General features: G+C 44.2%; 1 protein-coding gene across 1 annotated transcript in view; it reads left to right on the top strand.

Moving 5' to 3' along the window:
• Window positions 1–12282, top strand: part of CNTNAP2 (contactin associated protein 2) — a 1478782-nt gene that overhangs the window by 1338514 nt on the left and 127986 nt on the right. The gene's annotated exons all lie outside the window — the stretch shown is intronic.

Here is a 12282-nt window from a genome sequence, read left to right as displayed (position 1 = left end):
TTCTCTGTACATCCAGGCTACTGCCTGGCGGTGCTGTCATGTGAGCATAGAAAGTAGGTCAGACAGCATCTGAGGACTGAGCATGAGACCACAAGATGGAAAGGAGCCCCATGGCTGAATGACACCATTGCACATTCATGGTGCCTCTTCCTGCTCAGAACAACGTGGGTCTATGATTTTCCTGTGGGGGACAAAGGGATGGGTTTGCAGAACACATTAATTCTGTACTTGTAGAAATGACAGTCCTGCAATTACCATCCATTGTGCTTGATGCTAATTTAATGCAGTCATTCCATTGCCAAAGTGATGTCTGAATGCAATCAAGTAAGCGCTAATGCCTGAGCGATTCCACTATGTACATAAGTACCAACTCAAAGAAAATCACGACCCCCTTGTTTTTGAAGACTTAGGTTAAACACAGTGGCTCATCCCGGACCTCTGGGGGTTAACAGGCAATATTCACAAATGGAAAGGCAGCTTCGCCAGTGCTGGAGAGAGAGTCAGTGAAGCCCGTTTATTTCCTTTGACCTTATCTCAAAGGGTTTACACGAAAGACACCGAAATATTCCCTTAATATCTGTTTAGCATTTGACTCAGTTATTGGCTCGAGCCAAAAAGAGTAAAATTGAAACCTGCAAAACGTATTTGGAAAATATTGTGGGCATCCTTCCGAGTCTAGACAAGGATCTTTGTGACTTGGGGACAATGACAGTTGTTGCTGGTTGAGAGGAGTCATGACCTTCCAGGCAGGCTTGTACACAGACAGGGGACCTGCCCTCTGAGGCCTCCAGCCAGGTGCCCCCTCTGTCTGGGTCTCGCCTCCCAGGCAGCCTGCTGTTAGCACAGCACTTCCTGTGACATCGTCATAGTGGGACTGCAGCCAACACCTCAGCCTCCAGGAAGAGCGGCCACGGTCACTCCCCAAAGAATGAGCTGGTGGAAGTCCGTGGTGGGCCTTCCTTGAATGGCAAAGGTCTGTGCTTTCGGGGGTGGAATTAGTGTTCACGATAGTCTGTTACGTGAATAAAGCAGGTCCGTACACATCATGCACAGCCTGATTTGTTTATATAAAATCAAACACACACACGCACGCACACACAGGCACACACAGGCACGGGAAGCAATCTGTGAGAAAACACACCAAGATATTCACTGTGATTATTTTTAGGAGACGCACTGGTACTGAAATTACCAGTATTTATTTTCATTTCCTTCTTTGCTACATTCTCTAATCTCTACTCAATGATGTCTCACCTCTAACTTCCTCTTGAAATAGAGTGCCCATTTTTTTCACAAGCCTCCAAAGCAATCCCCCTTCAGATGGGCTTTGGAAGGTCTGCCTTGGTGCGGCCGTTTATGAAAATAAAAAACTTGCAACACTCGTGTCACACTCAGCCATGTGAGAGTTCACAGCAGGACAGGCATGGGACCAGACATAGCAAGGGGACATACCAGCCCGGTCTCTCCCCTGTGTGGATTAGTCATCCAGGGGAATGGTGGCAAATGGCCCACTCTACACAAAATATGTCTCTCTCTCCCTCTGCTACATTTAGGTGTGAACTGTATTCCTCTATTGATTTATTTAACAAACATTCACTGAGTACCTAATGTGCCTGAGAACCTTGAATGTGTATTTGAGTCTGACTGCACTGAAATTTTGGAAACATTTCCATGGTTTGTAGAGGCAAAATCAGGAACATCTAGAGTTCGTGAAAGAAGTAGATGTGAGTTCCCTGTCATCCCAGCTGCTGAAAACAGTTCCTCATTATGGTCCCTTCCCTAAGCCAAGTTTTGAAAGTTCATCAAGAGGCACAAAAACATATTCTAATTCACTTGTCTGCACATTTTTTTCCTAAAAAAATGTTCATGTCCATCTGCCGAACCAGAATTGCAGTTGAGAAATACACATCTTTCAAAACTCCGAAACCATTTTCTGAGTTTAGGAAGTTCTGTTTTCTTTGCAAACATTCATTTGTTTGCTCTCAGATAAAGGCCCCATTTAGGAAGACCAAGGTCAGAGGACTGTAGAGTGAGTACAAGTGGTGAGTGGATGGTTCAACAATTGCAATGTTCCCACCATTTATCGCCATCCATATGCACACCACCCTCCTGTGGCCCGGCGAGGTCTCCACACTCCCTACGAGCATCGTGACAGTCACCACCATTTTATGCTCTGTATTATTAATGTGGTAGGAGACACTGTGTAAGGCCAATTCAAGTCCCTGCACAGAAAATGGACGAGGGAAATAGATGTGGGTTTGAGTCCAACTTCCTCACTTGCGGGTTGTGTAACCTGGAGCAAATTGCTTAACTCCATTTGGCCTCCTGCTCAGAAATATTTAATACCTACTCCTTAATTCCACCGTGAGACTCCCTTGGAATAATGGGAACTAATTTCCCAATAGAGAACCTGGCACACATCCATCAAACAGCAGATGTCACTTTCAATCTCAACACCCCTTCTCTTTTGTATGTGCGTTTTTGTTTTTACTTTAAATCATGTCAGTCTTTAATCCTTCTCTAAAAGCTTTAAATGTCAGATGCCCAGCTGGCATCACTTCAATTACCCCTGAGTACTGGACTGCCACTTTGCTACTTAGGAGCAACGGCAGTATTAAAAAATGTCAACTCTACTTCATTATGGTCCCAGCAATAATATTCTGAAGGTGAAAAGGTCGTCTCCAATATCTAAACCATAATGGACTGAAGAATATACATATTTTTCAGAAGACATTAATTGGAGACACCAGTCACTGCCTCCCAGGGGTCCTGCCCAGCCGTGCCATTTCAGGCACATAATATCCGTCCTTGTCAACAGCCAGCTTGGGTCACCTTAGCACCTGCTGCATCCCTTCCTAATACAAAGCCCATCAGGACACAGGAAAGCATTGGAAGACTTCAGGACTCTGTTTTGCTAGAAGGAGACCTCAGACTCAAGTCCAAGGTAGACCTCTAAAGGACAGAGAATTCCCCATCTTGCCTCCTGGAGGCGGTTTGTCCAAAGCGCGCTGAAGACTGCACAAATTCGCTGCTCCATGGTTCCGGGCCTGGCACAGGGGTCAGCGTAAATCCATAAGCCACCCTTTTAGAGCAGGTTTGAAGTCTTTTAGGGAAAATTAATTTTAAAATGTTACAAACAAGTGAGAGAGAGAAAGAAGAAAAATACTGGAGTTCTGCCTCTTAGAACTTCATCGCTATATGAAACTAGTTAAGGTGTTGGTGACAATGGCCACTTTTTCTCAGCTCTCTGGACCCAGCCTTGATTCCAGCTTGGAGGCGAGTTTCCCACCAGCAGCAGAGATGCTTCTCCCAGGCTTTTTTTTTTTTTTTTTTTTCCCCATTTCCAGCTGGAACAGGAGGCTTCTTAGGTTTGGATGAAGCCCCAAAGGGACAAGAATAGCATTCCTTTTCCTCTGAGCGTGTTATTCAAGAAGGGATAATATTCCTTCTCTTTTAATATATTTCTGAATCTTCAGATCCTAGGATGCAACTTAAAAATATCATGGAAACATAGGATGATAATCTGATTAAAACCTGGAAAAAAAAAAGAAAAGGAAATATGTATGAACAGAAGTCCATACACACTTATGGATGAAACAAAATACTTTTGACTTGATTTCAAAAATTCAAACTGCAGAGACAGCCGGCAAGTTTCGGTGACCACATTATAGACATTTGTGGCGGTAAAATCAGGCCTGGGGTTTCTTTGGGAAAAGTAAAACCTAGTCAATTAACTTTCCCAGAGGAAGGGATTTAAAAATCAGGGAGTGAAAGCAAGCCCTGTATAAAACACTAGATTAATAATGAGGACAAGATCTGTGGACTTGCTTTGGATGTAACATAAGTAACATTTTCTCAGGGTGATGCCATTTTCTAATACCCAGCAGGGTTTGGACCTTTTTGGATGCAACTGACTTTTTTTCCCCCTTTGCGTGTTTTAGTGGAGTGTTTTGTGAAATGCTTTTATCCCTCATATTCTTCAGCAATAATCCCAACTCTTAACTAATGTGCAGTGTACAAAACTGACACTCTATCATCATTTCCCACATATTAGCTCCAGGATTTCAGCTGAAACTCTGCTTTTTTTTTCTTTCATGAACGATCCTAAAAGGAATCAGTCTAATAAATTGTCCAGAGGGTTTTGCTTTGAAATTACCCACATCTTCCGGTCCCCAGCAAGCACATCCATTCACCAGGTTCCACAGTGCCCTTGAGCACGTCATCACGTCCTCACGTCTACATGACGCCATCACGTCTATGGGACGTCCTCACGTCTAGGGACGTCCTCACGTCTAGGGACGTCCTCACGTCGACAGGTCATTAAAGAGCTGCCTCCACCCACAGCCTTTCTCTGCCGGAAGCTCCGGCCTTAGCAGTTGGGCTCCTTGTAAACCTTCCGGGCGACAGGAAATTTACTTTCTTAAATGATCAGGCCTCTCGAAAGTTCTTAATCTGCCCGTTTTGTGCATCAACCTGGCTTTGACCTCAGTCACATATGTTTTTTTTTTCCTTTATTGATCCCAATCGATTGTAATAGTGGTTGAGTTCAATAAACAGGTCTTTTCCTTTTTCTCTCCGGTTAAGACCCAGCCCTACGGGGAGCGAAATGATCGGGGCGCTCTGAGCTCCCTGCGCGGCCCCTCCCGCGGCCTGTGACGTGCGGGATCTGCGTGTGCGCGTGCGGTGCGGTCACTGCACGTGACACGTGACATGTGCTCAGCCTGACTCCGCCAGACGCTCCCAAGCGATGAGCGCGCTGAGCACGAGGCGGCTTCTGATCTCCACGCTCTGCAGGCAAAGAGGCTCAGTCGCGTTCAATTCCTGGCGGGGACACCTCACGTCTGCGTTCTGCAGAAATGAAGTCAGACCACGGGGCTTGATATTTAATAACTTACTCATAGCCACTGGCCAGACGTCGAGGGAAATGTGGGGACAGTCACCGAAAGCCCGCTGTGCGGGGAGAAGGCGCTTGACGATGAGGGAGGCCGGATACATACGACGAGGAGGACGTGGCGATGACCCCGCTGCGCTGTGACGGGACAGCGCGACCAAGTGCGGACAGAAACCTGGGTGCGCGACCAGCTGTCTGACGGCGCCGACAGCAGAGCTGCTCAGTGTCGTGTGGCCGCGAGGAACCGGCTGCCTCTCATTCTGGGGGACGGCGTCTGACAGGGGAGAAGGCCCTTTAGAAACATTTGTGACGCGTGAACCTCAAGTCTGAAGAGTCGAGAAGGCCTGTGGCCCTCAGCGTGACAGGAGTGAAAGCCACTGAAAGGCAGGTTGTTAAAACCTAGAGACAGCGTTTCAGACACATCCCAATCTTGAAAAATCATCCCTGAAATCATGCAGTTCATCTTTACAGGAAATGTTGGTTTGCTTTTGAAATTACAAAATTGCATTGCTTTGGAAAATTAATAGTGGACACAATGTTTTAGGATTTAGACCAGTTTAACTCTTTTTTTGATTTATGCCCCACCAGCTGTGGCTGGGAACACACACACACACACACACACACACACACACACACACGGAGGGAGGGAGGGGGAGAGAGAGAGAGAGACAAAGTTGAATTGGACCTTACAGGTCTCAGCTAACAAGATATTTCTTTGTATTTTTACGGCATCACGCATATACCACAACCATGGTTTTGTGTTAATAGCGCAGAAGACCTTTCTCTCCAAATATATAAAGTGAGGAATGAAACAAGGGACGTGGGGAGTCCACCCACATAAATTCTTCTGACTTGAGAGACCCCTGTAGACCACTTTCTAACAAAGAAGGTGATCTGCTGGGTAAAGACAGGCCCTGCCCTGTGCATTTTTCTCATTGATGAGACTCATGCTTTGAATTACTGATGGATGGCTGCTGAAGGATTGCGGTGTCTCTGCGCTGGTCCAGAGACGGCGCTGTAAGTCATGCTCCTCTGATGACGGAAACTCAAACACCCAAACAAAACATGGCCATTACCGAAGTAAATCTCTAGGTCCACTTTTACCAGGAGCTGGGAGGGCAGACACCGTTGGTCAGCTTCCGCGTCCCTCACGTTGTTGCACAGTGGCTGGATTCCACAGCTGTGAGCTCCTGTCCTTGGTGCAGCCCAAGCATCTTCATTCCCACTGCACAGTAATGCCGGATCTCAGCATGAACTTTCTTTCCTCTGGCCGAGGTGTACTGTAACAACTAGGCACAAATGAAATATTTATCCTCTAGACAAGAGTCAAAGAGTTCACAAGCCAGCAAGACACAGACAGCAAACAGATTAGAATCCTGGGTGGGTGTCTTAGTCCAGTCAAGCTTCTATAACAAAATATCACAGATATTTTGTGGTGGCTTCTAAACAACAGACACTTATTTCTCACAGTTCTGGAGGCTGGGAGTCCCAGATTAGGGTGCCAGCATTTTCTGGTGAGGGTTCTCTTCTGGCCACAGACTGTATCCTCACACAGCAGAGGGAGCTGGGGAGCTCTGTGGGGTCTCTCTTATAAGGGCACTGGTCCCACGCACGGGGGCTCCATCCTCATGACTTAATCACCTGCCAAAGGCCCCACATCCTAACACTACCACTTTGGGGGTCAGGATTCCCACATGTGAATTTGGGGGGGACACAAACAGCAAGATCATAATAGTAGCTTCCCTTTTTATAAAAACAAACCATACAAGCAAATATCTGCCCTGCCCAGCTTCTCCCCTTCCTATTACCAACCTCACCCTCACCCCAGCGTGCACGCATGCCACACAAACACGCACACACACTGCACACACTACCAAAGCTGCTCACTACCATTACTTTGCATGGAATAACTGACATTTTTTAAATTATACTATTAGAGAATCTGTGAGTTCAGAAGGAAGAAAATGTGAAAGAGTAGGAATAGTTTAAGGAATGCACTTGGAAGCTAGCCACGCTCCATCCAAAATGATTTCCTAGTTGTTTACTTTCTTTCCCGTGGCCTGAGATTCTACCAGCACCACTGGAATTAGCAGGAGTGGGTCTAGGAGGAGAGCGGCCAACTGAATGTGGATTGAGTGATTGGGGTTGAGTCCTTATGGAGCCAGGTGTAATTTAGGAGTAAAGAAGGCGTTGGACAAGTTTTCAGGAGATGATTACTGTGACTTCCGAGGGGACAGAGAGTGGAGGAGCTTTAGAAGAGGCTGGGAGGGGCATGTTCGGAGTGGGGAGGCAGTCTACGCTACCCTCCTTCTTTCATGGTCTGCGTGAGGCCAGCCCTGCACCAGGAAAGAGAGGGGAAACTTATCCTCTCTTCTTCCAGCAGTTCCCCTTGCCACTAAGATCGAGAATCCAGGCTAATTGTATTAGTACTATAATTTAGTTACATTACCCAATAAATAATCTTTAGTTATTGACCTACGTTAGAATATTGTACTGTAGGAAAATGTATTCCAAATTCCGAAAATCAATTTATGCTATTATAATTACTATGTATCATTCCGTACATAGTATTAGCATATATAGCATAAACATTTCTCCTTGAAACCACTTGGTCTTCATACCCATCATTTAAAAAGACTACTTAATATTCCATCCAGTGGATTTACCAAAATTTATTTAACCTAAGTATCTCACAGTAGGGAAATGGCAATTTCTGTTTCTGCTCTTGAAATTGTTTCCAATTTTTTACTGTAAATAATGCCACCATAAATGTTTTCGTAAATGGCATTTCAGTATTTTACATCATTTACTTGGGATGGACTGCCACGTGTGGCGAGGTGGAGTTAGAGGGTTTAAATGTTGATGGCTTTTCATGTGTGGAGCCAGCCTTGATTCCTTGAAATGCAGTGCTGCAGTACATGCCGTACGTGAGAAGGGCCACTTCTCAGGATGCAGCCAGCAATGTCTTTTTGTTTACTTCATCGTTGCAAAACTAATAGCAAAAAAAATGGTTATCATTTAGTTTGCACTTCTTTAATTACTGGAGAACGAAGAATTCAAAAGAAAAGTCTGGCAAGGCTGATGGGTCGCTGAGAAAGGGCCACTCAAAAAGGCTGCCGAGAGCCTGCACGGGTCCTATTCATTAAGAATGAAATCAACTTCCGAGTTCAAAAGTTCCGTTAGCTGATGTCCCAGAGTGGGTGGAATGGAGATTCTAATTGACACTAACAGTTCGTGAGAAGACTGTGCAGAAAACAACTTTTAGAGGTCAATTAGATAATCTATCCAAATGGAACCTATGTATATTCTATTTGACCCAGTAATTATACTCAAGATATCTATCCTAAAGAAATAATAGTGTTATAGAAATATATACTCACAAGAATAGTCATAACAAAACCTTTGATAATGAAATGTAGAGGAAAATTATATATCCATCCGTAGAGGAATTACAATTTAATTATGGTACATAGCCATTAGAAAGAATGAGATAGATATATTTACTCATGCAGGAAACTATCCATATTACATCATTAAGCTTAAAAAGGCAGACATATAAAGTATGATTGTGTTTATATTAAAAATCCAGGCATGCATGTATGTGTTATAATATACACCATACACACACACACACACACACACACACGACTGTTTTATTTTGAAGTTTATCAGAATTTCTTGATGTAGAACCCGGTTTTCCTATAATGACTCTCTAATTGTTTGAGATTATTTATCCACACATGGATGATTCCTTGAAAAAAATGCAATATAAGACCTTTGATGTATTGTGTAATCCTAAAACTATATATTAAAACAGAAACAAGACAAAGAGCCTTTAAAAAGTCTGACGCAATACACAAAAAAGGTCACCCAACAAGAAAAATTCTCTTTAGAACAATTCTTTTAAATCCTAGAAACAAAGCCAAAAATGTCAATCCATTCTTTTTAACATTTTTCACAGCAACACAACAGCCAATGTACAGAATAAGTTGGAATTCAAACAATCTAACCTACTGCCGGTGACAGAACGTGTCTCGTTCAGGGCAAAGATTTATTTTTCCGATCATAGCAATAGTACACACATACGAAAGGGGAAATGAAATGAAATGAAAGCAAAGCGTTTCCGTGATCCAGATGGGCTTGAGCTCTCTGACAGCTCCTCGTATCCCATCAGTTGATTATTGTCACATTGCTGAAGCCAGAACCAAAATGAAGGCAAAGAGTAGGCGCTTAGCAGAGCAGCTTACACATCTCCCCAGCAAAGCTGATTTAAACCTAGGCTCCCCATCAGTCACCTCTCGAAGGTTCCCCTCCGTCCTGCACAGCAAAAATTAGTTCTTCAAGTTCCATTTGTGTGGGCATCACCTTAGTTTTCCCTGGAGGTCTGGGCAGGCTAGAGGGTTATTTTCCAGCTGGAGCCACTGGAGCCCGAACCCACCTTATCCTTTTTCTGCACAAATCTCAACCTGACAGAAACTGTAAAATGAGACTCTTGACTTCCACATTCAGGGAACCATATCAAGTGTGCCAATTAGACTGATGGTGGGTGGGTTGCAAAGGGGGTGACCCAAGAGATCTAGGCCAAGCCCGTAGCAACCAAGGCTGTTGCCTTCTGCTCAAAGCTACCATCCCTAGGGTGGCAGGTTTCATACTGTTTTCTCTTCCTTTGAAACCTCAAGTTGGGGATGGCAAGTCCTTGCAATTTCTCTTTGAGGTGATAGGTTTGGTGATGTGAAATTATCGAAGAAGTGAAATAATCTGTGAAAGTGTTTCATCAAGGTTTTAAATGCTCAGGTATCTAATGTAGATTATGAATGACCTTCTGTGCTGGAAAGGGACCCCTTCTCCAGGTAACGTATTGAGATTTCTAATGGTTTAAGCAGTAGTATGTGCTGCAGCCCCTTTAAAATCTATGCGAAATTAACCGCATTCTGCTGTAGGACTGCGAGGCCTGCCACCATAAGTGCCCCACCACGCGTAGCATACCATACTCGTGTCTTGAGTATATTTTGTTCTTACTGGCGGATTCTCCCTGGACCCACCTCTACATTAACGCACCGGGATCTTTTCAGACATGTCCTTGTTAGGCAGCTGGGCTTACATGAGAATATTCCAGTCCTGCGCTCGTCTTAGCGGACGCTGAAAGCTCCATAGGGTATTAGCGCTCAGGTGCTAGTTAGAAAGTGTGACCTTAATTTACTACTGCTTAATTCTTCCCAGAAGCTCGGGTGAGAGAAAGCCTATTTAGGAGGATGGCCCAGGGCCCTGCAGTCCACACACTGCCCTGGAGATGTGTTTCTCCACGCCCACCCTCCCCTACCCCCCAGCAGGCATAACGTCTTAAAAATATCACTATCTAAGCCCCATCTGGAAATTGGTCTCATGTGGGTGCTCAGAGAACACAGTAGACTATTGAGGACAGAGTAGGGTGAGCACCGATGGGAAGAATAGAGGTAAACAAGGTGAGGGAGATATTGGGGTCGGGAATGGGGAGAAGAGGCCCAGATTGCACAGAGTGCAGTGGGTCATGGTAAGAGCACGGCTTCTGCTCCTCTCCAGGGGTTCTTTCCAGGGGGTTTTGAGCAGAAGCATGACATGACCTGACATGACATACATTATGAAATGATTACTCTGGCTAAGTTATCGCCTCTTTCTATTGCATCACTTACCCAGAAAAACTCAAAACAAGAAACAATTGTCCAAGTTACTATTCAGATGTCAAATGGCAAGAAATGGCTAGGATCCTAAATTCCAGAATCTTCCCTGTGTCATCTCCCCAGACTCCTGGGAGAGATATGTAGAAGGCATATTTTAAACAAGTTCATAATTTTTTTTTTTAACCTCTAAGAGGCTGGAACACAAAATGTGAGCTTTCAAGTCCCTCGTCACTTATGCATGTCCAAAGGTCATTCCCAGAAAGTCTAATTTAATAGTTTGGGACAGAAAGTAGGCATCTGTGTGGGTAAAAGCCTTCCAGGACGGTTCTAACATATAGACACCACCTCTTCAGAGGCTGGCAGAAACTGCTGACCTTGGCAGATGCTTTTATTTTTTCCTTTTTTGTTTGCTAGAGCTGTGCTGTCCTGTATGGAGGCCACTGATGGCTACGTGTGGCTACTGATCCCTTGAAATGGGGCCCGTTCAAACTGAGATGTACCATAAGCATAAAATGCACAGGGTATTTTGAAGACTTTGGGGGGGAAAACAATCGGTGTAAAGTGTCTCAATCATTTCTATATCAATTACATGTTGAAATGATAATATTTGGGGTAGACTAAATAAAATAGAATATGTTAGTTAAATTAATTCCCTAGTATTTTTTTTCTTTTTTAACGTGGCTGCCAGAGAATTTAAAATTACAACTGTGGGACTCTCTGTTCCTGTTGGGCATGTGGGAATGTAGATGTAGACACTTCAAAGATGCCTCTTACGAAGGAACCCTAGCCCCATCTGCCAAACCTTCAGAACACACCTACCATGTTCACCAGTCTTTTTTTATTTTTATTTTTAAGAAAATTGCTCAGTTGCTTTTTATATCTTCCCAGCAAGGTATGAATAGAAAGTATTAAAAGGAGGCCCAACATAATAGTTAATAGTCACAACTTGCTGTATGTGTGACCATAAGCAAGCAGGTTACCTCCTCTGAGTCTCCATCCCCTCATCTGTGAAATCTGAATAACATGTGCCTGACGGTACGGTAAGGCTGACTAACAGAGTTCCTGTCACACTGGCACTGCGCTCTAGAGAGCGTGAGAGGCACCTGACTCAGCCAATGAGAGTTGTGTAAGCAGTGACAGCCCGCCTCCCCACCATTAAGAGAGGGGCGGAAATTCATCACCTCCCTCACGACTCCTGAGTTTTCTTTAGGTAATGCTTCTTTCAATGGACTGGAAATAAACTCTCTGAATGTCACATTTCATTCCAATATAAGTGCAAAAATAACTAACAAGCAAAATGTCATTTGGAAAGAGTACGTTTGATGGTCGGTCGGGGGTGGCCACGTGCCATCATTGAATGTCATGACTGAAGGGGAGGAATGGGGATCTTTGCTGAGACGGCACGAAAAAGGAGAGATGGCCACAAGTCTTAGAACACTTTAGTGCTCCAGTGAAACTGTTTTATTCCTGACGGTTTGCTTTATCTTGCTGCGTAGGTCTGACCCTAAGTCTTTCCACCTGATGGCTTCATAACCATTCTCTAATAACGCTCATCAGTCTCAAAATTTAAATTTTATCTTTGCACCATTTTGTCTCAGTGCTTCTATGGTCCAACACAAAAACTCACTTTTTCTTTTTTTAACTTTCTGACTGAATTCATTAAACCACTTTGTCTTCAAAGGTTTCCTTTCTTTTTCATAGACATGAGAAGACTCACATAGTTGGTTTCCGTAG

Source organism: Rhinolophus sinicus, linkage group LG11, assembly GCF_036562045.2.
Source record: "Rhinolophus sinicus isolate RSC01 linkage group LG11, ASM3656204v1, whole genome shotgun sequence".
NCBI lineage: Eukaryota > Metazoa > Chordata > Mammalia > Chiroptera > Rhinolophidae > Rhinolophus > Rhinolophus sinicus.
Note: the sequence above shows the minus strand (reverse complement) of the source record. Positions and strands in the feature narration are given on the sequence as shown.